Raw genomic sequence first — 24,110 nt, 5'->3', positions numbered from 1 at the left:
CAAACACATGAATCAATCACGATACATCAATGAACACCTTGTACAAAGAGTACATACAACTTCATTCACACACACTATTTAGATATATATATATATATATATACACACACACACACACACACACACATCTATATATACACACACACACACACACAGGCCAACCCAATTTCTGATCCTCCTTTCCCCTTTACAAATTTTTTTTTTCTAAGCTTGTTTCCTGCCTTTCCTGTAAGTCGTCTAGACCAGATACAGATTTGCTGTATCCAGGACGGTTTGTAAGCATCTGAGACAACAAGCCTTTCTGCGTTGGAAGGAAACATTCTAGCTTAATTTTGTTTCTTAGAACTAGCCAGTTGTTCTAGTTTCAGCACTCAAATCTGTTTCTTTGAGCTCTGCACTTGTTCTGAACTCAATGTAAGCACTAAAGCTGCAAATTACTACAGTACTCAACTTTCCTCACTTGTCTAGAGGAAAACAGTTTTTAGTACTTAAAAAATAAGCACCTATCCAGGCATGTCTAAGGGTCTGCTCCCGGTGTTTTCGCCTGCCTACCTGATTAATCTGGGCATCTTGGGGCAATGCAGCAATTGCCTCATGTACACAGACAACCGTCGTCTCCTACCACCCAATACTACAACCTGTGAGAGATGCACTTATATAGCCAAACTGGAAGCAAAGCTCTCTTTACCCATGCCTGGACTAGACAGTCAAGAGGAGAAGGTAAACACTTGCACCACACCACACTCATCACATAGTCCCTCAAAACCTACACCACCAAAACACACACACACACACACACACACACACACACACACACACAGAAACGCAACACACACAACTACATTCTAGTTTCAGCACTCAAATCTGTTTCTTTGAGCTCTGCACTTGCGGAGGCACTCAAAAACAAATCTACACAAGCAACAGGGACCTCCAAAGCATAAACGCAAGGAACCTCCACCCCCCAACACAACCCAAATGATACACAGTCCACAAACTCAGTTTGCCACTCAACCACAGACCATAAGGCATAACAATGTACCCAACACTCTAGTCATAGGTGACTAAGTCAGGCGCACTGACGTTCCACTCACCAGGCTAAACAAGGAGAAAGCCACTGTCAGCTGCCTGTCAGGTGCCAGGATCCACCACATAACGCATGCACTCAGGTCACTAGACAAGTACAGATATGACTCTGCCATTGTCCATGTTGGCGTGAATGACCGGAGATGTACCTCCCTGGACTACATCAAGAGAGACATGGAGGAGCTGTCCGATCTTGTAGCCCAGGCAGGTATGACCCTAGCCCTGAGTAGCATCCTGCCATCGCCCAGAATGATACCACAGTACAAGGACAAAGTGAGTGACTTCAACAATTGGCTATGCTTCTGGTGTCATTCTAAGGGAATCCAGTATCTGTCTGCCTGGGATGACATGATCGACAAACCACGATGCTTTGCCAGAGATGGCCTGCACCTGTCGCCCTTGGGATTCCGGATATTGGCCAAGGCTCTTGCCACCCCTATAGTGCCTTTTTTAGGCAAGATTCAAATGACAAATTCACCACTGTAACAGGTACAAGCAAGCAAAATCTGAGGGTAATGCTACTTAATGCTAGCAGTCTAAACCTCAAAATGCACTCACTCGAGGCACTCCTTAAAATGGAGAACATAGACATCTGTGCAGTGACAAAGACCTGGTTCAAGGCTCAGGACAGCACCCCTGCATTACCAATCTATAATTCATACCACACCTTTCGGCCACCTAATCTGGACTGAAGCACTAAAGGCGGAGGCGTGTCCATATTCATTAAGGATATCCACACCTCCAGGCTATCTGCTCAGCATAATGCATCCGAGATTATCCAAGTGCAACTCTGGGCAAAACCGCAATCCAAACTGTAGCTTGCTACAGATCCCCCACCATGCCCCCAGGATTCCCACTCCTCATTTCTTGATACACTGGAAAATATTAGGGTACAACCTAACACCCTAATAATGGGCGATTTCAACTACCCCACCATTAGCTGGGAAAACTACTCATGCACCAACTCTTGTGCTCAACTTTTTCTGGAATTCATAAATTCCAATGCCTTGGATCAACTTATCCACACCCCCACCAGGAACAGCAATATCTTAGACCTGGTCATTACCAACATGGGCAACCGGTGTTCCACACCAGAGGTCAATTCCTCGGTCAGATCCGACCACAAGCAAATCACCCTAGACATCCACATCCCACCCCACCCCCCATTAGGGAAACGACCGGGGAAAATTTCTCCAAAGCCAACTTCACGCTTCTAAAGACAGAAGTGGCAAACTTCAAGACACCCATGCTGACGGACAATAGATGCATGACTGCTGAATCCTATACAATTGCACTTTATAAGCACTTACGCGAGTGCATGGATCGTGCAATCCCTAACAAAACAAAGATGCTATCCTCCAAAAAAAGGAAGCCAATCTGGTGGTCCCCTGCCATAAACAAACTCTACAAGAGAAGAAAGAAACTGTTGCAAAAAGAGTAAAATCCCATGATTGAAAGAACTCAGTGGTCAGCCTCAGTAAGAAGCTGAAATCATTCAAAATCCTCCAAAGCTAGTTACGAAAACAAAATCCCCACTGATTCTAAAGACAACCACAAAGCATTCTATAGCTATGTCAAAAATCTCAATGGCAACACTCAGATCTGCTCTGAGTTACAGCACAATGGCAATAAATATACAGAACCAACTGATATTGCTAACATCCTGGCAGATGGGTTCAGTGCTAACTTTAGCCCTCTCTCATCCCCTAAAGGGCCCATCTCTATACCGGAAGAATGCAAAGTTCCTGTAATCACGGCTGCACAGGTAAAAACACACTCTCCAAAGCCAAGAACACAGCATTTTTTTTTTTTTAGAAGTTCTCACACTCGGGGGACTTGCTACTCACTGCTCTTGCCATCAGCAAACATCTTTCTACAAAACAATAAAAACTTGGTAGACCATGCTAACAAGACACACAGAAGCATACACTTGCCATACTTATACGGAACACAACAGCAAAGGCCAGTTAGAGAAACACCCACCTGGCAGGAGGATGAAAACCAAATATTCTTGACCCATCAGTAAATAAGCCAAGAACATCCGTTTCACTGAAAGCTTGGTGCCCTTTGACACATCTTATGTCTGGTCACTTCTCAAGCAGTAAACCCAACCATTAATGATTTCCTACAGAAGCATGCCAAGGTCACAAAGAAGGCAAACCGCTGAAGACAAACCAAGAAACTGGACGCAGAGGGCGTAACAGGGAAGGATATCTGAAAAGGGAGCAATACAAATCTTAAGCCGATTGTAGCCAAGCACGCTAGGACAGAGCAAACAAGAGTCAATGGCAGCTACCCCTATTTGGCTAAAGCCTTGACCACTGGGTAACATAATTAATGTAGGACATTAACCTTCTTTGACTAGGGGTGAAGTGCACTGCAAGGCACTCTCTCCACCTGATCCAAAGGAACAATCCCACCAAAACCAGCAACTGCTGATGGAAAACATTTCCAAAACAAGCAACAATGTCAAAAGTGAGGAAATGTCTCACCATTTCCATCCATTTTTGACCTCCACAGAGAAGCCATACAGCATCTCCAAACTACTGCAGGATCTCAGCAAAAGACTAATGGGACTCGAAAAAACAGGGCCCTCAGCCAAAAAGAGCGAAGTCCTTCAAGTTGAAAGGAAGTACACTAAAAAAGCTAAAAAGGGATGTTAACTTAGCAAAGGCAGGAATGCTTTCCCTCAAACTCCCGCACAACCTGCAAAAGGACAAGCAGGATTCAATTATGTCTCTAAAATAGCAAAGTGGGTGGAACAGAAGGTACCTCCAAGGGTACAACCCATTTCCAAGCATTACTGGATCAGTGTGCAATGGAGTGGCCATTCTCAAGACAAGACAGAAAAAACCTCCACAGCGAAAGCAATTTGGAACAATTTGGGAACAGCCTCCAAGAGAGCACCACCCTTCCAACTAAAGGATATGCCAAGTAAGGCTAATGTGGCTTCCATTCACCAAAATAAAAAAACAAAACAAAGGCACCTGGAAAGCAGACAAGGTCAGCTCCTGAGCAGGAAGGAGAATACTAGAATACCCCTCCTGCAGGAGAGAACTCTGAAACAGATCTGTGTTTTATGGAATATCTCAATGCATGACTTGAGGTGGGCATAAAAATGTATCTGCAACTGTGCTAGTGTATGAGATGGGGTTACAGACTTCAGGAGGAAGCAGAAATTTCATCAGGTCATCAGTTAGCCAGAGTAGGTTTGCCTTAAAATAGTTTGCAAGACAAAAATCAGCAAAAAGTGCAAGTCCGTCAGTCTATGTAAATTACTGTAGCAGTACATGTTCAAATGATCACTGCGTCAATTGCTTTAGCTACACAGGTTACATTCTGCCAAGGATGTAGGATATAAACAGCAGGCGACCTGTTATATCCTTGGCAGGTTATCGAACAGCTGGCCAGCCTCTAAAGCTTCAGGGCACTTTCCATGCTCCCAAACTGTCTGGCAGCTCAAGCAAACTGAAAGACAAGTTTGAGCATCAAGCCTTCAAAGTCTTCCTGGCAACAGAGGCCACTTAAGTTCATAGGTTGGTACTAGGCTATAAGCCCTAGGGCCTATACAAGCCTAGCCATAACAATTCCCTGGCTATTTCTTCCCACATTATTTACTTTCCTGGACCTCTGTCTAGCAGGGAGACTGACGTGATCCCTGGGGTGAATTTCCTTTCTCCCATCCAATCGTCAAGGTTCCTCTTGAAGAGGTCCAAAGAGGCACTCTGCTTGACATGTATGGGCAATCTATTCCTTTTTGAAAACATTTTGACATGAGAAAACCTTGAAAGAGGAGCATCCATGGCAGACATGCTGAAATAGGCAATAAATGAACCTTAGAGGAGTAAGAACAGCCACAGGAAAGTAATTCACACAATGAATGTAAAACCAGGGAACAACTAGCCCTGAATGGGTGCTGGCTATGTTGTGGTTGGCACCAACTAGAATTTTTTTCCCCTTTTGCTAATATAGGATTTTCTTGTGGCAGGCTTTCTTACCGCCGTAAGTATTTGCTGCATATCATCAGTAAATAAGTGACTAAATGAAAATAAGACCCTATCATCCAGGCAGTCAGCTGAAGATGACTGGGGTCAGGGTGTATCAAAACCCTGATCCTGTGTGAGTAGATCCATTCTGTCAGGACGTTTGTGGTAACTGCCATTGGCCATTTCCAATAGAAGGGGGAGCCACTGCTGTCTGGGCCAGAAATAAGGGTTACCACAAAGATCATCGGTGATTCCTTTTGAATCTTCAGAAGTACCCTGGATATCAGTGGAAAGTTACTTTCTTAAAGAAAAATTAAAAGGCATCCATCTTCGAGGTCTTCTAGCATGGAATCCTGGAGCAGTATCTTGCAAGCTGATTACTTGGAAATTATGCAAATGGGTCTACTACAGGAACTTCTCACAGATAGCTCAAATCTTGAGGAAAAAAAAAAAACGAACAAGTTTGCATACGTGAGGGTCTGCCCTGTCCTGTTCAACTTGTCTGCCAAACAATATCGCTCTGATGGAATAAAAAAAAGTCTGTAGAGTGAGACTGTGCTATGAAGCCATATCTCAAGCTAACGGCCAATCTGCAAAGGAGGTACAACCTGCCCCCCCCACTTGATGTACTACATCAATGTGGTACTGTCTGAAACGACTTGAAAAGTTTCCAGGGGCCAAAGATGATGGAGAGTGTAGTGCCTTGATCGGGGAAACCATCAGTTTCATATTTATGTGCTTGCATCTGTTGTAGGTGTCCAACACACCTTGCACTATTACCTCTCCTGAAACTGTGCCTCAAGCCTCAAAGTTCAAGTACAGTTGTGTACACTTACTATAAATGTGATGTTCGAGTGTATTCACTGTTGCAGTCATCACATTTGGGTTATCTGCCTGCAGGTAGCCCTCAGCCAGCCTGAATACCAGTCTCTTCGGATTTCTGCGTCAGATGCTGTCACTTCTTCCATGACGTCAGGTCGTCAGGGGTATAAAATGTGCAGCCTACGCCATTACATCAGTTATTCTTGCCCCAGATGTCAGGTGCCCCCAAAATAGGAAGCAATTATATGGTATGGAACACCCCCGGCAAAAAGCAAATACACATGATATAATATATGCCAAACAAGAAGGAAAGGTAAAAGTCAAGAGAAGTCAGAGGGGGGGGGGGGTGGAGGGTGGGTAACCAGGACTGCAACAGTGAATACACTCAAACATCTACATTTATGGTAAGTGTACACAACTGTACTATGTTCTTCGTGTTTCACTGTTGCAGTCATCACATTTGGGTAGATTCCCAAAGCTAAGGAAGGGAGGATGTAGTTAAAGAGCATTAGGGACAGCTATTAAGCCCTGCAAGACTGCTGTGGCAAATCCAGGTCTGGATTTGGAAAAGACAGGCAGGTGGTAATGCTTGGTGAAGGTATGTACAGAGCTCCAGGTAGCAGCTTCCAGGATGTCCCTGGTAGGGACTCCTCGGAGAAATGCCGCAGAGGTAGATGCAGCCCTAGTGGAATGTGATCTTATCCCCTGTGGGGTAGGTTTTCCATGGTGCTTGTAGCAGAAGTGAACGCAATGGGCTATCCATTTGGAAATGGTTTGCTTTGAAATGGCCTTCCCCTCTGCCCCTGCAGCAAAGCCAACTAGCAGCTGGTCAGATTTTCTGAGAAGATTAGTCCTGTCCAAATAGAATCTAAGTTGTCTGTGCATGTCCAGAGAGTGCAGTAGCTGTTCAAGAAGGATTAGTGCTGAGGGTAACCCTGTCCGTATGGAAGATAATGAAGGGTCCCACTGCCATGTGGGCCTGTAATTATGACACTCTTCTTGCTGAAGTGATGGCTAGAAGTAAGGCTGTTTTCCAAGAAAGGAATTTCAACTATGCTGTTGCAACTGGCTCAAAGGGGGGGGGGGGGGGGGGAGAGAGTTTTTCCAATACAAAGTTAATGTCCCAGGCTGGAGTGGGAGCTCTCCTGGGGGGAAGATACATATTACATATTAGATAATACATATTAGACACATATTAGATCTGTGTATATATAAGCAGTAATCAAGGTTTGCTCTAATGAATATATTTTGTTGCACTGAAGGCTTGAACTTTCAGCCGAAACCGGTTTGCTATGGATATTTTATTTATTGGCTTGCCGCAATAAACTTCTAAGAATTTTTATCTTTCCCTTGTGCTGGATTTCTTTTTGGACTTTTGGTTACAATGGTTTGATGCATGCACTTAGTCTACCCTGCGTATCTTTGGTTTAGTCTGTTGTCTGTCCTTACCAATAGTTGTCCTGGGAGAATAAGGTCTTTGAAGGCTGTCAGAGCATTCTGTACAGCTAACATTTCTTTTTGGTTGATATGCAGGTGCATCTGTCTCGGGTTCCATTTGCCCTGAATGCAGTGCCCTTCCATGTGAGCCCCCCATGCATAGTCTGATGCATCTGCTGTTAGGGATTGGGTGGCAGGGGGTAGAGTGAAAGGGAGTCCCTTGTTGTGGTAGCAGGCCTCTCACCAACAAAGGAACTCTGTCCTTAGACAAGGAATGATAGGAATAATTGTTTCCAGGTCCTGAGAATGTTGACACCATAAACATTTTAGATACCACTGGAGTTGACTTATATGCAGTCTTGCATATGGAATTAGCAGAATGCAAGAGGCCATGAACTCCAGGCCTTGCAGTATTTTCCTTGCAGATAGCTGGGTTTTCGTGGCCAATAGTTTGAAGTAGGTTGTCAAATAAACTTGTTGCTCCGAAGTGAGGAATGCCATCTGGGAAGTTGTGTTCAAGCTTGCTCCCCGGAAAACAATCTGCTGGCAGGGTACTAGGTGAGATTTATTTTCGTTGATGATGTACCCCAGTGAGGATAGAAGTTTCTTTACAAATGCCAGGTGCTGTAATAGCAAGTCCTGGCTTTCTGCCTGAATCAATCATGCAGATATGGGTAAATTTGTTTCTCTGCCTGCAAAATGCAATGGCTGGAGCTAGACACTGTGAACACCCTTGGCGCAGTAGATAAGCCAAAGGGAAGTGCAGAGAACTGAAAGGGCATGGAGCCTGCCCTAAAACGTAGGTATCATCTGCAGGATTCTCTTATTGGGTCGTGCAGGTAAGCTTCTTTAAGTCTATGGTTGCCAGCCAGGCACATCCTTGGCTAGCATAGGAAGAAGCTGTTGAAGAGTCAGCATTTTGAATTTTGGAATCACCAGAAAGGTGTGGTTCAGGATAGGACGCCAGGAGTTTTCTTTTCTGGGTACTGGAAACAGTCTAATAAAAACCTTGTCCCCTTAGTTCTGCTTGGACACGTCGAATAGCCCTGATACTCAGAAGGGAAAGAACCTGTTGTTGGGCCTCCGCCCACTGATTTGGAGAGAGGTCTGGCCAAACATTCAGGGTTGGTAGTGTGTGGAAGTGGAATCCGTATCCTCGGGAAACTATGTTTAAAACCCATTTGTCCTGGGTAATGAGTTCCCAGTTTTTTGAATGCAGGGCGAGCATTCCTCCTAAGGGAGCAAGTAGTTGAGCAGGGCTTGGAAGGGTTAAGGTTATGTCACTGTACCGTTTTTCCGTAGGGGTGGCGGCTTAGTACTCCCTGCTTTGGAAGTGGGAGCCCCCCACTGCTTAGATCTGTGTGCAGCCTGAGACTGAAGTCTTGGTGGTCTGCTGTTCCTAGGTTTGGACTGAGAAGGCCTGGAAGGGACTGGAAAGGGGCAGTTCTTTGAAGGCCAATGCCTACTGAATGCATAGATTAAGCTTTTTCCTCCATCTTTTTTTGAGGACTTCCTCTGCTTTGTTGCCAAAAAGGCGGTCTTGGTTTAAGGGTGCATCCAGTAATTTAGCTTTAACATGATCTGGCAGGTTTGTTCCTTAAGCCAAGCATGCCTTCTAAGTAAAGACCCAGTGACAGCAGCCCTGCAAGATGCTTCTAAAAAGTACAGTTTTGTACCTACCATAAATGTAGATGTTCGAGGATTCCATTGCTGCAGTCCTGACTATTGGGTATAGTCCGCGTCCCAGTCGGCCCGAATACCAGAGTATAAGGCTGACGTCGGTCAGGGCGCATTAGACTGACGTCAGTACGTCAGGGTACTAATGCGCATGACCGACGTCATATCCTCAGTCTTTTCTTGCCCCAGATGTCAGAAGACCCAAAAGACAAGTCCCAAAACAACCTGCACCAAAAACATGTATAATATATACAACAATATATATATATATAAAAATATAAGCATGTAAACTCACCTACACAACCACCCCTAAACACAGAGGGAAGGAGGGAGGGTAATTGGACTGCAGCAATGGAATCCTCGAACATCTACATTTATGGTAGGTACAAAACTGTACTATGTTCTTCGTCTTCCATTGCTGCAGTCCTGACTATTGGGTAGAATCCCAAAGCAGAGGTAAGGGAGGCTGGCAAATTATAAAGTAGTAGGAGCTGACAACATGCCTTGTAAAACAGCTGTGGCAAAACCAGCCCTAGTCTTAGAGTATATAGGAAGGTGATAATGCCTAGAGAAAGTATGCACTGAACTCCAAGTAGCTGCTTCCAGAATATCCTTAGTTGTCACCCCCCTTAGAAATGCTGTTGAAGTGGCAGTAGCCCTAGTGGAATGAGGCCTAATCCCAGCTGGAATCTCCTTGCCATGATGGGAATAACAAAATGCAATGCAAAAGCCAATCCACCTAGAAATAGTTTGTTTTGACACAGGCTTGCCCTGTGAACTCAAAGCAAAAGAAACAAGTAACTGCTGAGACTGCCTAAAATCCTTAGTCCTGCTCAAATAATAACGCAATTGCCTGTGTACATCTAAAGTGTGCAAAATCTTTTCCCCTTTATTTTGAGGATCTGCAAAAACGTAGGCAAATGAATAGTTTGGTTTAAAGCCACACTAGAAACCACCTTAGGCATAAAGGAAGGATTAGTGCGTAATGATACCCTGTCCTTATGGAAAATCAAAAGGGCTCTACTGCCATAAGGGCCTGCAACTCAGACACCCTTCTTGCAGAAGTAATAGCCAACAGAAAAGCAGTCTTCCATGACAAATATTTCAATTCAGCAGTAGCTGCAGGCTCAAAAGGTTGTAGAGTAAGTTTTTCCAACACAAAATTGAGATCCCAAGCAGGAGTAGGAGCTCTACGTGGGGGTCTTATATTCTTTGCCCCTCTAAGAAACTGCTTGAACAAAGGATGCGAAAACAAAGGTGGGTCACAATCATAGTGAGCTGAAATTGCTGCAGCATGAATCTTTATGGAAGAGAAGGACAAACCTTTGTCCAATAATTCAGTAAGATATTGAAGAGCCACACTCAAAATTAGGCTCTGAAATCTCCAAATTCTTTGCTGTACTCCAAAATAAAAATCTCTTCCATTTTTCTGCGTACACTCTCCTTGTACTAGGCCTTCTAGCTTCCATAATCACATTTAAAACTTGTTGAGGAAGTTGAGACCTGCTGTGTTTCAACACAGAATATGCCAGGCTGTTAGATGAAGAGAGTGAAGCTTGACATTGAGCAGATGACCGTCCTTCTGAGATAACAGATGAGGAATCAGAGGTAAAGGCCATGGAGGCTTCTTTACCAGACTCCGTAGTAGTGGGTACCAGTGTTGCCGAGGCCAATCTGGAGCTATCAAAATCATCCTTGGCCTGTCTTGTCTGACCTTTAATAGTACCTTTGGAAGAAGTGGTAGAGGTGGAAAGGCATACACATGAAGGTTTTTCCAACTGAAAGACAGAGCATCCACTTTCCAAGCTGTGTGATGAAACCCCTTTGTGCAATACTTTGGCAGCTGGTGGTTTAGTGGAGAAGCGAACAGATCTATGTCTGGAGTTCCCCATGACACTGTCAGTTTCTGAAATACATGAAGATCCAGTTTCCACTCGTGGGGATCCATGATTTGTCTGCTTAACACATCTGCTAAGGAGTTCTGTGCTCCTGGCAGAAACCTTGCCTGAAGAGTTAGTTGCAAGCTTAGCGCAGTCTCCCATAAAATCATTGCTTGCCTGCATAGAGGATAAGAATGTGTTCCCCCTTGCTTGTTGATGTACCACATGACAGTTGTGTTGTCTGTTAGAATCAACACCTGCCCTGGAAGAAGTAACTCCTTGAAAGCCATTAATGCAAACTGGACTGCTAACATCTCCTTCATGTTGATATGTAGATGCTGTAGTCTGGCAGGCCACTTGTCTTGTATCCACTTTCCATTTAGATGAGCTCCCCAAGCAATGTCCGAGGCATCTGTCGTTAGAATCTGACTTGCCTCTGGCCGGGTCACAGAGAGTCCCTTGTTTAGGTGACATTCCTGAGCCCACCACAAACATTCCTTTTGAATGCAAGGTATTATTTGAATGACAGTGTCCAAATCCTGGCAGTGCTGTGTCCATACATTTTTGAGATACCATTGTAGCTTCCTCATATGCAGTTTGGCATTGGGAAGCACCAGAATACAAGATGCCATGAACCCTAATGCTTGAAGGACTGTCCTTGCAGTCAGCACGGACTGATGAGATAGTTGATGGAAGTAAAGTGACAGACTCTTTTGTTTGTCCGGGGTTAAAAAGGCCATCTGCGCTGCTGTATTCAGTCTTACACCCAGAAAGCACATGTCTTGAGAGGGTACTAGACTGGACTTTATTTCGTTCACAGAATACCCTAGGCATCTTAGCACTGCTATAACATATTCCAGATGCTGTAGAAGGTCTTCCTTTTCTTGAGCCAGAATCAGGCAGTCGTTCAAGTAAGGATAGATTTGAATTCCTTGAAGCCTGAAGTAAGCTATCACTGGAGCCAGAACCTTTGTGAATACTCTGGGCGCAGTAGATAAGCCAAAGGGCAATGCAGAGAACTGATAATGAGAATTTCCAGCTCGAAACCGCAGATACTTTCTGCAACTTAGCCTTATAGGCACATGAAGGTAAGCTTCCTTGAGATCTAAAGTTACCATCCAGTGATCTTTGCCCAGCAGAGGTAAAAGCTGTTGTAACGTCAACATCTTGAACTTGGGAATGTCCAAAAACGTGTTGAGGAGAGATAAATCCAAAATTGGTCTCCACGTGTTCCCCTTCTTTGGTACAAGGAACAGGCGAGAATAAAATCCTAGGCCCCTCTCTGACACAGGGACTGGCTGAATAGCTCCTATGTGAAGTAACTGTAAAACTTGCTTGTGAGCCTCTTTTCTTTGTAGAGGAGGAACGTCTGGCATGCCTTTGAAAGGGGGCATTGTATGGAAATAAAATCTGTAACCGTGGTGAATGATATCCAACACCCATTTGTCTTGAGTAATTAAATCCCAATTTTCTTTGAAAAGAGACAGTCTTCCCCAAAGGAGCTGCCAGGCGTGAATCTGCTGGCAGCTGAAAAACAGGTCATTGGGTCTGTTTACGAAAGGACTGACCCTGCCCTCACCAGAAGTCTGAGCAGGTGAACTCCCTGTTCTAGGCCTAAAAGAACTTTGAGCCCTGCCCCTACCACGTCTAGACCTACCCCTAGACTGAGAATCATAAGCAGGATATGTCCACCCCTTAGCAGGCCAATTTCTACTAAACTTGGTGGCTGCACCTGCAAAAATCTTTAACAGTTTGCATAGACTTAGCTTTGTCCTCCATTTTCTTTAAAACAGCTTCCACAGGCGAACCAAACAACACATCAGACTGTAAAGGAGCATCCAAAATCCTTGTCTTAACATGCTCAGCTAAATTCTGATCCTTCAACCAGGCATGCCTGCGAAGAACAGAGCTGGTAGCAGCCACCCTCGAGGAGGCCTGTACAGCATCAAAACCACATTGCAAAGAATGCTTACCCACTTGTTCAGACACATGAACCAAATCCAGCAACTCTTTACACTCAATACCTTCCGCCAAAGCATCCACCTTAGATTTCAATTGTGAAAGAAGGTAATTCTGATATTTTAACATGTGAAACTGACAATTCAAAGCTCTCATGGCTAAAGTGGAAGAAGTATACACTTTCTTTCCCCACCTATCCAAAGCCCTCGCCTCTTTATCAGTGGGGACAGGATTTTTAACCACAGAAGCTTTTACACCCTTAGGCCCCTGAGAAATAGTTTCTGGGTCCGCCCTAGGACTCTTAAACAAATATTTATGAGCTTGGGCACCCTATAATACCTATCAGGCTTAACAGGAGCAGGAGGCAAAGAGTCAGGGTTCAGGGAAGCCTCTGCAAAACATCTTCCACCACATTCAACACAGGAGGAATAGCTAAAGGCCTATGCTGGGGTAAAACAAGAACTCCTAAGCCTTTTCCTAGAGTCAGAGTAATCCTGGCCTTCCCATTTAAAGTGCTCCCTCATGGAATGCAAAGTCTCTGAAAATGAGAAATCCTCAGGTGGAGACGCTGTAGGAGTGGAATCATCCACATCAGAATCAGAATAGGTAGGATACTCCTGCAAATCTTCCACAGAAGATTCTGAAGCCTCAGAACACTGTTCAAAACAATCAAACTCGGTTCCACCCTAGGCCTCTTATCAGGCGGGGCATAGAACCCCTAATCATAGTAATCAAATCTTCTGCCATCTTAAGCATATGTTTCTTAGGTACAGAACCTGAAATGGTAGGAGAAGCCCCCACTGAAGCTGAAGTAGGCCTACCTCTCATAGAAGTTTTGGCAACAGAAGGAGAGGCCCTAACTACCTTGGGAAGAGAGGGAAGAACAGTCACCTGAGAAGCCCCTCAGCCTGGCCTACCTCCTGAGAAGGCACATCCTGTAAGAGTATAGTTTCTGCCTGGGACTCCATGGAAACTCCTGGCAAAACCTCCGGCTCCACTGAGCCTTCTAAAGAACCGGCGTCCGGGACTGCCGGTTCCTCAACCCTAGGCTTCACTGTTTTATCCTTGCGCTTCTTGGAGGAAGCGGGCGTCGGAGCATCCGGCGGCATTTTATAATTGCAACGCTTCCCAAACACTAACCTGGCACAGTCTAACCTCCTCTTAATAGTGCGTTTGTTAAACCTAGCACAAGAGCGGCAACCAACAACGTCGTGCTCAGGCCCTAAACAAGGTATACACAAGGTATGATAATCCCTATGAGGTATCTGTTTCCCACAAGAAATACAGTTATTCACTTTTTCTGACATCCGGTAAAATACTGAGGCAAGAAAAAACCAAAATGTTCTACGGGGTACTTAGCCAACTCTGTTTCGGTCTGAAACTCCGGTTTCGGAAGTATTTCAGTACGCCAACCTGCACTCGCAAAACTGCTTCTGCATCGGACCATGCGGCAAAAAAGACTGAGGATATGACGTCGGTCATGCGCATTAGTACCCTGACGTACTGACGTCAGTCTAATGCGCCCTGACCGACGTCAGCCTTATACTCTGGTATTCGGGCCGACTGGGACGCGGACTATACCCAATAGTCAGGACTGCAGCAATGGAAGACGAAGAACATCATCAAAACCACATTGCAAAGTATGTTTACAAACTTGTTCTGCAGAATGCATTAAATCTTGCAAGTCTTTGTGTTCAGTAAATTCAGGAATCAACATAAAAAGAAGTTATGTACTCACCATAATGTTCCATCTGAGTAGGTACTTCATTTGTCTGCAACCTGTGGGTATCGGATCCGAGCCGGAAGCTTCACAAGCTAAAAGATCCGAGCTCCTAGCTCCTCCCCTACCCATAATCCCCTGCTGCCTACTGTGTTACCTCAGATCGAGTTTGCTCAGTCCTAAACAATTCACACCCTCGACAGAGGATCAAACCCTGCTTCATCTCATGAAAAGACATTCTGCAGATGGCCAGTTATCCCGATATGGTTAGGGGGTATGGAGGGGGGGTTGGTTGCAGACAAATGAAGTACCTACTCAGATGGAACATTATGGTGAGCACATAACTTCTTTATCTGAAGTAGTTACTTCATTTGTTCTGCAACCTGTTGGACAGAGTCCCCAGCTACCCATAGAAAGCAACCCTGGGTGGCCTTACGGAAGGATATTCCGACGCACCGCGGAGGCAAAGGAAGCCCTACTCCTCGAAATCGCTGCTGAACATATGTCATCCAGAGGAACCCTGGACCAGAAAGCTGCTGATGTAGCAATGGATCGGGTTGAGTGAGCGTGAATTCCCATAGGAACTGGTTTACCTGAAAACGTATACCCGTGGATTATGCATTGGGAAATCCAATTTGCCAGAGTTACCTTAGAAATTGCCTTTCCCATAGCTGATTTGGCAAAGGACACAAACAACTGATCAGACTTGTGAAAATCCTTAGTCCTGTGCAGGTAGAAATGCAATTGCCTGTGTACGTCCAGTTTGTGCAATGTGCATTCCCTTTTGTTCTTAAAATTTGGAAAAAATACTGGTAAATTGATTGATCGGTTAATATTTGACTCTGAAGCCACCTTTGGTAGGAAAGATGGGTTAGTCCTGAGAGACGCTCTATCCTTGTGAAAGATGAGGTAGGGGGGTTTCATGCACAGGGCTTGAAGTTCTGAGACCCTCCTGGCTGATGTGATAGTCACTAAAAAGGCTGTTTTCCAAGACAAGAATTTCAATGGAACCGAAGAGGCAGGCTCGAAGGGTGGACTTTTCAAAGCTTGTAGTACTAAAGTTAAGTCCCACGGGGGAGCTACAGATTTCACTGGTGGTTTCAAAAGAAAAATGCCCCTCAGGAAGGTTTTGCATATCTTTGAGGATGCTACTGATCCCAGTCCATCCCCCACATGAAAGTGGGAAATGGCTGCTAACTGCACCTTAACTGTGGAAGCACTAGCTCCCTTCTGAAAGATTAGTGACAAGAAATCCAGAATCGTTGGAATAGGAACTGTAAATGGATCCAGGCCCTTGCGTTCGGCCGCGTTTCCATTTACTATTGTAAATTTTTCTGGTAGCAGATTTATGGGCCGCCACCAGAATGGCCTTCATTGGTGATGAGATACCGGGAGTCCTAGGCATCAGAGGAAATGGATCAACCAAGCAGTCAGCTTGAGTTTCAGCAGGTTCGAGGTTTGGCATCCTGCAGGATGCAAGATCAAATCTGGAATGGGATCCAGAATCCATGGAGGAACAACACTGTGAGACCGTAGGTAAGGAAACCAGATCTGATGAGGCCACAATGGGGCTATGAGGATCACTCTGCTCCCCAACCGACATGCTTTCTGAATGAACTTCACCATAAGCGGAAGAGGGGGGTAAGCATAAAGAAGACCTAGTGGCCAAGCATGTACCAGAGCATCTCTTGGGGCTTCCCCTGAAGGGGGAAGTATTGCGAAGTACTCGCTGCACTTCGTGTTTGATGGAGAGGCGAAAAGATCGCAGAGAGGCCAACCCCATGCATGGAAGATTTGCTTCGCAACTGAAGGATTGAGAGACCACTCGTATGGGGTGAGAATCACCCAACTCAGTTTGTCCGCCAAAATGTTGGACCGACCCGGAATGTGTGTTGCTATCAGAAAGCGGTTGGTGGATATCACCCATTCCCACACTCTCATAGCTTCTCGGCAGAGGGGATAAGACCTGGTTCCCCCCTGTTTATGTACCAGACTACCGCCATGCTGTCTGTCTGGATTGCAATAGTCCCTAGAGGGAGAAGATCGTGGAGAGCTTGCAACACCAAAAACACCGCCTTCATCTCTAGGACATTGATATGCAAAGCGGTCTCCATGGGGGTCCACGTGCCTTGGACAGTTCTGCCCGAACAATTCCCCCCTCACCCGAGGCGAGAAGCATCCGTGGTCAACGTGGCTTGGGGTGGGGGAATTACAAAGTCTCCCTTCCTGCAGCTCCCGCGAGCGAAGCCACCAAAGGAGGGAGTCCCTGCAAACTCTGCTCCGTGAAATCGGGGTGTTCAGTGGGTGAAGCACTAACAACCATTGAACCTGAAGAGTCCACTGTAAGATCCTCATCCGGAGGCTTGCATGAAGAGAGAGCCCGATGGCAGCTGCCATCGACCCCAGTGCCCTCAGGACTAACTCCGCCGCAGGAGCTGTGCTTCGAAGAAGGGCTAAGACCTGATGCGATAGGCTGTCCAGTCTGTCCGGAGTTAGTAGGGCTCGACAAATGCGCATGTTCAACTTGGCCCCTATAAACTCCAAGACCTGTACTGGCTGAAGGGAGGACTTTTGAAGGTTCACTGATATGCCCAACTTCTGGGCGAGAGTTAGAGTGTAATCCCTTGCAACGCCAAGTTGATGCCTGCTGGGGGTGACGAGGAGCCAGTCGTCCAGGTATGGAACGACCTGAATTACCTGGAGTCTCAGGTGGGCTGCAACCACTGCCATGAACCTTGGTGAACACCCTGGGGGCTGAGGTGAGGCCAAACGGGAGAACCCTGAATTGATAATGACCGTCTCCTAGCCAGAAACGGAGAAACCTCCTGGATCGTCGGTCCATCAGAATGTGGTAGTACGCATCCTGGAGGTCTATGGAGCACATCCAGTCATTCTCCCGAAGAAGGGGGAGAATAGACTGAAGAGTGACTGTCCGGAACTTTTCCTTGGGGACGAACAGGTTCAGAGCAGAGAGATCTAGAATCGGTCTTGTCCCCCGTCTTCTTTGGCACTAAAAAGAACCTGGAGTAGTAGCCCGATCTGGACTGGTCTGGGGGGACGGGCTAGATGGCTCTTTTTTCTAGCAGCTTTGACACTTCTAAGGCTGCAGCCTCCCTTTGATCGGGTAGGACATCGGGGAGGTGCCTGACTTTGGGGGGGGGGGGGTAAGTGAATGAAAGGAATGGAGTAACCTCTGGATATGATTCGGAGCACCCATCGAACTGTCGTGATGGACTCCCAATTTGACAGATGCTCTGATAAACGCCCCCCCGACTGCCTCCAGAGAGGGACAGCCGGGTAAGCCCACAGGGCTGTTGCGCGGGCCTATCTGAGAAAGGTTCCCTAGACCTGAAGTTACGTGGCCTCCCTCTGCCTCTGGGCCGGCGTCAGCCCTTGTCCTCCTCTGACTCTAGAGGACGAGGGGTCCGAAGCCGGGTGGGACTGCTGAGACTTGCGGAACCACAACTTCTTTTGTCCCCTCTGATTCTTAGAAAAGGATTGTTGGGAATTTGAGAAGCGGACCCCGATGGCAGACAGCGTCTTCCCATCCATCTCGCTTTGGACCAACGTCTCGCGTATGGTCTTGTCAAAAAGCGAAGATCCGTCAAAGGGCGCATTCGCAAAGGACGCCTTGAAGGGATCCATAAAATCGCAAAGGCGGAGCCAGGCGTGACGCCGCAGGACGACCCCGGCTCCGCTCGCCCTAGCGGCTCCCTCAGTAGCATGAGAGAGTAACTGCATGGACGTGTTAGAGATGGACTTTAGAGTGGCCATACGAGTCGGAAATGTGCCCTTATCCGCGACCGTCATGGACTCTGGGGGGGCTGCAGCGTATTCCTTAATTAGGTCTCGCTGTAGCCTGATAATGTGTGACATACAGTTCATGCGCCCTTACAGAGAAGGTTGCTGAAGCAAACATCTGCTTCTCAATGCGGTCCATCGCTCGAGATTCCTTATCCGAAGGATGGACCGCGGGACTATCCTGTGAGAGTTCCTTCTTCGTGGCAGCCGCCACCAGCATGGCATCAACAGGGGACCCCTTAGCCCAGGACTGCCTATCTGCGGGGGGGGGGGGGGGGCTAAGAACTTTGTCAGGACGTCTGGGGATTGGCTCCACGGTGTCGGGTTCTTTCCACGCCCTGGTGGTAATTAAGTCCACCAGGGGGGTCAGCCGGGGGGACACCCAGTAGGTAGACGGGCCCGCCTCAAATGCCTCCAGGAACACCAAGTCGTCCGAGGAAGGTTTTTGGGCAGACCACCCCCCTCTAATATGCAACATTTCCATGATGTCTCCAAAGGAGACATCTTCGGGGGGGTGATCTTGGGGAACCTTCCCCTTCATCCAAATCCGTGTCCGTGGTGATGGACTCAGGGGAGTCCAGGTGCCTGCTTTTACACTGCCATTTGTGAGGCACCTCCTCGGTGGGGCTGTCCGAGGAGTAGCCATTTCGGAGTATGGAGATCGAGAACGAAAGTATTTAGCTACAAAAATAGCCTGATGACGAATAGCTCGGGCGTTGAAAAAGGCACAAAACCGATAGTGAGGGACGTCGTAGTCTGGGCCTAAACAGGTGACGGAGTAAGAATGAAAATCTCTATGAGTTACTTGCTTTCCACAGGCAAGACAATTGTTAATTTTTTCTGACATCGGTTAGAGCAAGAAACAAGGACCCCCCAACGGGGTAGTTTATCTTTTTTGAAGACTTCAGGTCTGAAATTCGAAAATGATAATTTCAGGAGTTGGTCAGCCTGCACTTGTGAACTGCTTCTGCTTTGGGCACCGCACGGCAAGAAAGACTGATGTAATGGCGTCGGCTGCATATTTTATACCTCTGACGTCATGGAAGAAGTGACAGCATCCGACGCAGAAATCCGAAGACTCTGGTATTCAGGCCGGCTGAGGGCTACCTGCAGGCAGATAACCCAAATGTGATGACTGCAACAGTAAAACACGAAGAACATCTCTGTGATCCCCTTCCTGTTCCAAAGCAGTCAGTCGTAAGGGGAGACCTGAATTAAGGGATATTTGCCATCTCCACCCAGTAATTTTTCTATTGAAAAAACCCAGTACTGGCATTTGAAAAGACAAGGGATCTTCATACTAGGACTAGAGACCTCAAAATACCATTCTTTTTCATTTGGAGTCTTGCCAGGGTAATCATGAGATGCCATGAGACTCTAAACCTGAGGTATTCCCTTGCAGTGAATGAAATCTGAAGGGAAATACCTTAGAAATAGATCTTTCCCCTGTGGAACAAAAGCTCTTTCAACTGAGGTGTTGAACCACCACCATAGGAACACAATCCTGGGTGAATATGACAAAAATTACTTTGGAATGTTCTCTTGGAATCCCAGCTTGTGTAAGAGATCTCTCACTCATTTGATATATTCCTGGCACTTTTTAAAATACTCTGCAAAGATAAACAAGTCATGTAAATATGGAAGAAGGAAAATGGATACCCTGTAACCTGAAAACAAGCTATAAGTGGAGTTAGCCAATTAGTGAACACTCTTGGTGCAGTGGATTGTCCAAAGGGTACAGCAGATAACTGAAAGTGATCCACACATACACACAAACCTTAAATATCTGAAGTCTAGATGAAAGGAAATGAGAAAAGTGTCTATTAAATGTTGAGTTACCAGGAAACTTGAATGAGGAAGAGGTAACAGATTGTGAAGTGATATCCTGAAGTTAGGTACCATCACGAACAGGTCTAAGGAACGATTCAGAACTGGTCTCCAAGCATCATCTTTCTGTGGCACTAAAACCATCCTTGAATAAAAACCTTTCTCAACTTGGAAAGGAGAAACTGGTTCTCATTTCTTGGAACAGCATGTAATGAAGGACAACTGGAACTAGAGGCTGGTCTGGTGGACGAGGAATAACTTCCTGGCAAGGAAGAATATCCTCTCACTGCCATCTGTAACCTTTGGTGAATGATTTTCAGAATCAATTTGTCCGAAACTATTGTCAAATAGAAAAATGCAGATTCAAACTTTCTGGAAAGGAAAAGGGACTGCCAGGGTGGGAGAGAAAACAAAGTCCTTTAAATATTCAAACTGACTAGTTGGACTGTCCTTTTTTCCTTTTTTTTTTTTTTTGATGGGGGGGGGGGGGTCCAAATTATTTTTGCAATACCCTTGCCTTTATGCCAAAAAGTACAGTTTTGTACCTACCATAAATGTAGATGTCCGAACTGGATAGCATCTGCAGTCATAACAACTGGGTTGTCCTGTCGTCAGGCAGCCCTTCGGTCGGCCGGATTCCAAAGTCCGGGTCCGGCTTCGGCTGATGTCACACTTCACCCGACGTCATCTCTGCTGGTCTTCGGGTATAAAGGCATCAGCCGACGCCATTTTCTTCAGTGTTTCTTGCCCCAGATGCCAGTTGCCCTCTTGGAAGGCTAAATTTTGGGTAAAAATGCCAATGTTCCCCAAAGGATAGAAGGCAAACACAAAAATAAGCATGTATGTACATATATACAAACAAATACACCATAAAGTCTCCCCACCAGCTAGCTATTAGGAGGGTAAATACCCTAGGAGTACCACAGAGGGAAGGAGGGAGGGTAATCCTGACTGCAGATGCTATCCAGTTCGGACATCTACATTTATGGTAGGTACAAAACTGTACTATGTCCTTCATGGATGCATCTGCAGTCATAACAACTGGGTAGAATACCATAGCCAACTAGGGAGGAGGAAGAATAGATTATGGTGTGGTTAGGATCCCTTGCAGTACAGCAGTGGCAAACCCTGCTCGGGATCTGGAATACAGAGGTAAATTATAATGCTTGGCAAATGTATGCACGGAGGTCCAAGTAGCCGCCTCAATAATGTCCTTGGTTGCCACTCCTCGTAAGAAGGCTGTGGTAGTGGCTGTTGCTCTTGTAGAATGAGGTCGTATGTTCTGTGGAATTGGTTTTCCATGGAAGGAGTAACAGAATTGTATGCAATTTCCTATCCATTTGGAGATTGTCTGTTTGGAAATTGCTTTTCCTTCCCTTCCTGTTGCATAGGCTACAAAAAGCTGGTCAGTTTTTGTTACTTTTTGTTCTGTCCAGGTAGTAGCGTAGCTGTCTGTGTACATCCAAAGTATGCAGCATTCTTGCACCTCTGTTTTGTGGGTTGGGGAAGAAGGTAGGTAGGTGGATTGCCTGGTTTAAGGACACTCTGGATACCACCTTAGGCATAAATGTAGGATTAGTCCTCATGGACACTCTGTCTTGGTGGAAGATTAGGAAGGGTTGTACTGCCATTAGGGCCTGAAGTTCAGAAACCCTCCTTGCTGAGGTTATTGCCAGTAGGAAAGCAGTTTTCCATGAAAGATGCTGTAGGTCTGCTGTTGCTGCTGGTTCAAAAGGTGCGAGTGTCAACTTTTCTAGCACAAAGTTCAAATCCCAAGCTGGCAGTGGTGGTTTCCTAGGAGGTTTTACATTCTTGATCCCTCTGAGGAACTGCCTGAGTAGAGGATGTGAGAAGACAGGTGGATCAAAGCTGTATTCTGCTGAAATAGCTGATGCATGTATCTTGATGGAGGAATAGGACAGGCCTGTATGTAGAAGCTCTGCCAAGTACTCCAGAATGTTAGCCATATCTATATTCGACACATCCTTCCCTCTTTCAGCACTCCAAATGACAAACCTTTTCCATTTCCTGCATAGTTTCTTCTTGTTGAAGGTCTGCGGGCTTCAAGGATAATGTCTTTAACCCTTTGGGAGAGATCTGGAATAGATGCTGCTATGTGATGTGCCATGCAGTCAGCTGCAACGTTTTTAGGTTTGGATGCATGATGCTGTAGTTGTTCTGAGTTAACATCAAAGGCATCAGGGTATTGACCACATTTTGTCCCGAGACATGCTCCTCAGCAATGGGTACCAGTGTTGTCTTGGCCAGTTTGGAGCTATCAGGATTATCCTTGGACGTTCCTCCTTGATTTTTAGTAATACTTTGTGTATCAAGGGAAGAGGTGGGAATGCATATGCTGTCAGGCCTTTCCAGCTGAAGGAGAGCGAATCCACTTCGATGCAAGTGGATGGAATGTCCTTGTGCAGAATTTTTGAGCTGGTGGTTGAGAGGGAAGCGAATAGATCTATCTGTGGCATTCCCCATTTCTTTGCGATGGTCTTGAAGATGTCCGGTGTAGCATCCATTCGTGAGCATCCGAGGTGGTTCTGCTTAACATGTCTGCTAGAGTGTTCTCCTTTCGCGGTACAAACATTGCCTGTAACTGGATGTTGTAGCTGAGTGCCAGGTTCCAAAGGTCCAAAGTCATTCTGCATAGGGGGTATGAATGAGTGCCTCCCTGTTTGTTGATGTACCACATGACTGTGGTGTTGTCTGTCCTTATCAAATGGCCTTCTTTGAGAAATGGTCTGAATTTTTGGATTGCCAGTTTTACTGCCAGCATTTCTTTTAGGTTGATGTGCAGGTGAAGCTGGTCCTGCGTCCACAATCCTTGCACGCATTTGTCCAGCATGTGAGCCCCCCATCCTAGGTCTGAGGCGTCTGTTGTGATGGTTTGGCTTGCTTGATATTTGTGAAAGGGTAAGCCTGGGTTTGACTGGCATGCTTGAGCCCACCATAGGAACTCCTGTTTCAGGCATGGAATTAGTGGAATTTCTGCTTCTAGGCTGTGCCTGTGTTGGGACCATAAATTCTTTAGGTACCACTGTAGTTTTCTCATATGTAGTCTGGCATGTGGAACCAAGATTATGCATGATGCCATGAAGCCCAAGGCCTGCAGAACTTTTCTTGCTGTTAGTTTGCTGTGGTTTGTTAGTGCCAAGAAGTAAAGAGGAGATCTTTTGTTTTTCTGCAGTTAGGAATGCCATTTGTTTTACTGTGTCCAATTCCGCGCCCAAGAATGTCCTTGTATGGGATGGAATCAGCCTTGATTTTTGCAAATTGACTGTGTATCCCAGTGCTTGTAGCAAGTAAATGACCCTTTGTAAATCTGTTGTCAGCTTGCTTTTGTTGTCCCCTTGTAGCAGGCAGTCGTCCAGGTATGGATAAATTTGGATTCCCTGTAGTCTGCAGTGGCGATTACTGATGCCAGGCATTTTGTGAATACTCTGGGCAGTAGATAAGCCAAAGGGCAATGCTGAGAATTGATAGTGCTCTGATCCTGCAAGAAATCTGAGGTATCTTCTGCAAATTGGTCGAATGGGGACGTGCAGGTATGCCTCCTTGAGATCTAGAGTTACCAGCCAACACTCCTTGCCCAGCATGGGAAGAAGTTGCTGTAGGGTCAGCATCTTGAATTTTGGGACAATGATGTATGTGTTTAAGGTGGACAGATCGAGAATAGGTCTCCAACTTTTTCCTTTCTTGGAACTAGGAATAGTCTGGAGTAGAATCCTTTGCCTTGTTCTGTTATTGGTACTCTTTCCACAGCTCTCATCTTTGTTAATTGCATTATCTGCTGTAGAGCTTCTGTTTTTTGATTTGGAGGTAGGTTTGGCATTCCTCTTTTGACTGGTATAGTGTGGAAGTGGAACCGTAACCTTGGTCTATGGTTTGCAAAATCCACTTGTCTTTTGTGAT

The 24,110-nt window shown here is 45.9% G+C and overlaps 1 protein-coding gene across 2 annotated transcripts in view; it reads right to left on the bottom strand.

Moving 5' to 3' along the window:
- LOC122799732 (TGF-beta-activated kinase 1 and MAP3K7-binding protein 2-like) overlaps positions 1-24,110 on the bottom strand; it is a 368,141-nt gene that overhangs the window by 98,242 nt on the left and 245,789 nt on the right. The gene's annotated exons all lie outside the window — the stretch shown is intronic.

This window comes from Protopterus annectens, chromosome 1.part0 (assembly GCF_019279795.1).
Source record: "Protopterus annectens isolate FY-2018-M chromosome 1.part0, PAN1.0, whole genome shotgun sequence".
Classification (NCBI taxonomy): domain Eukaryota; kingdom Metazoa; phylum Chordata; order Ceratodontiformes; family Protopteridae; genus Protopterus; species Protopterus annectens.
The sequence above is the reverse complement of the archived record's forward strand: the minus strand, read 5'-3'. Positions and strand labels throughout refer to the sequence as shown.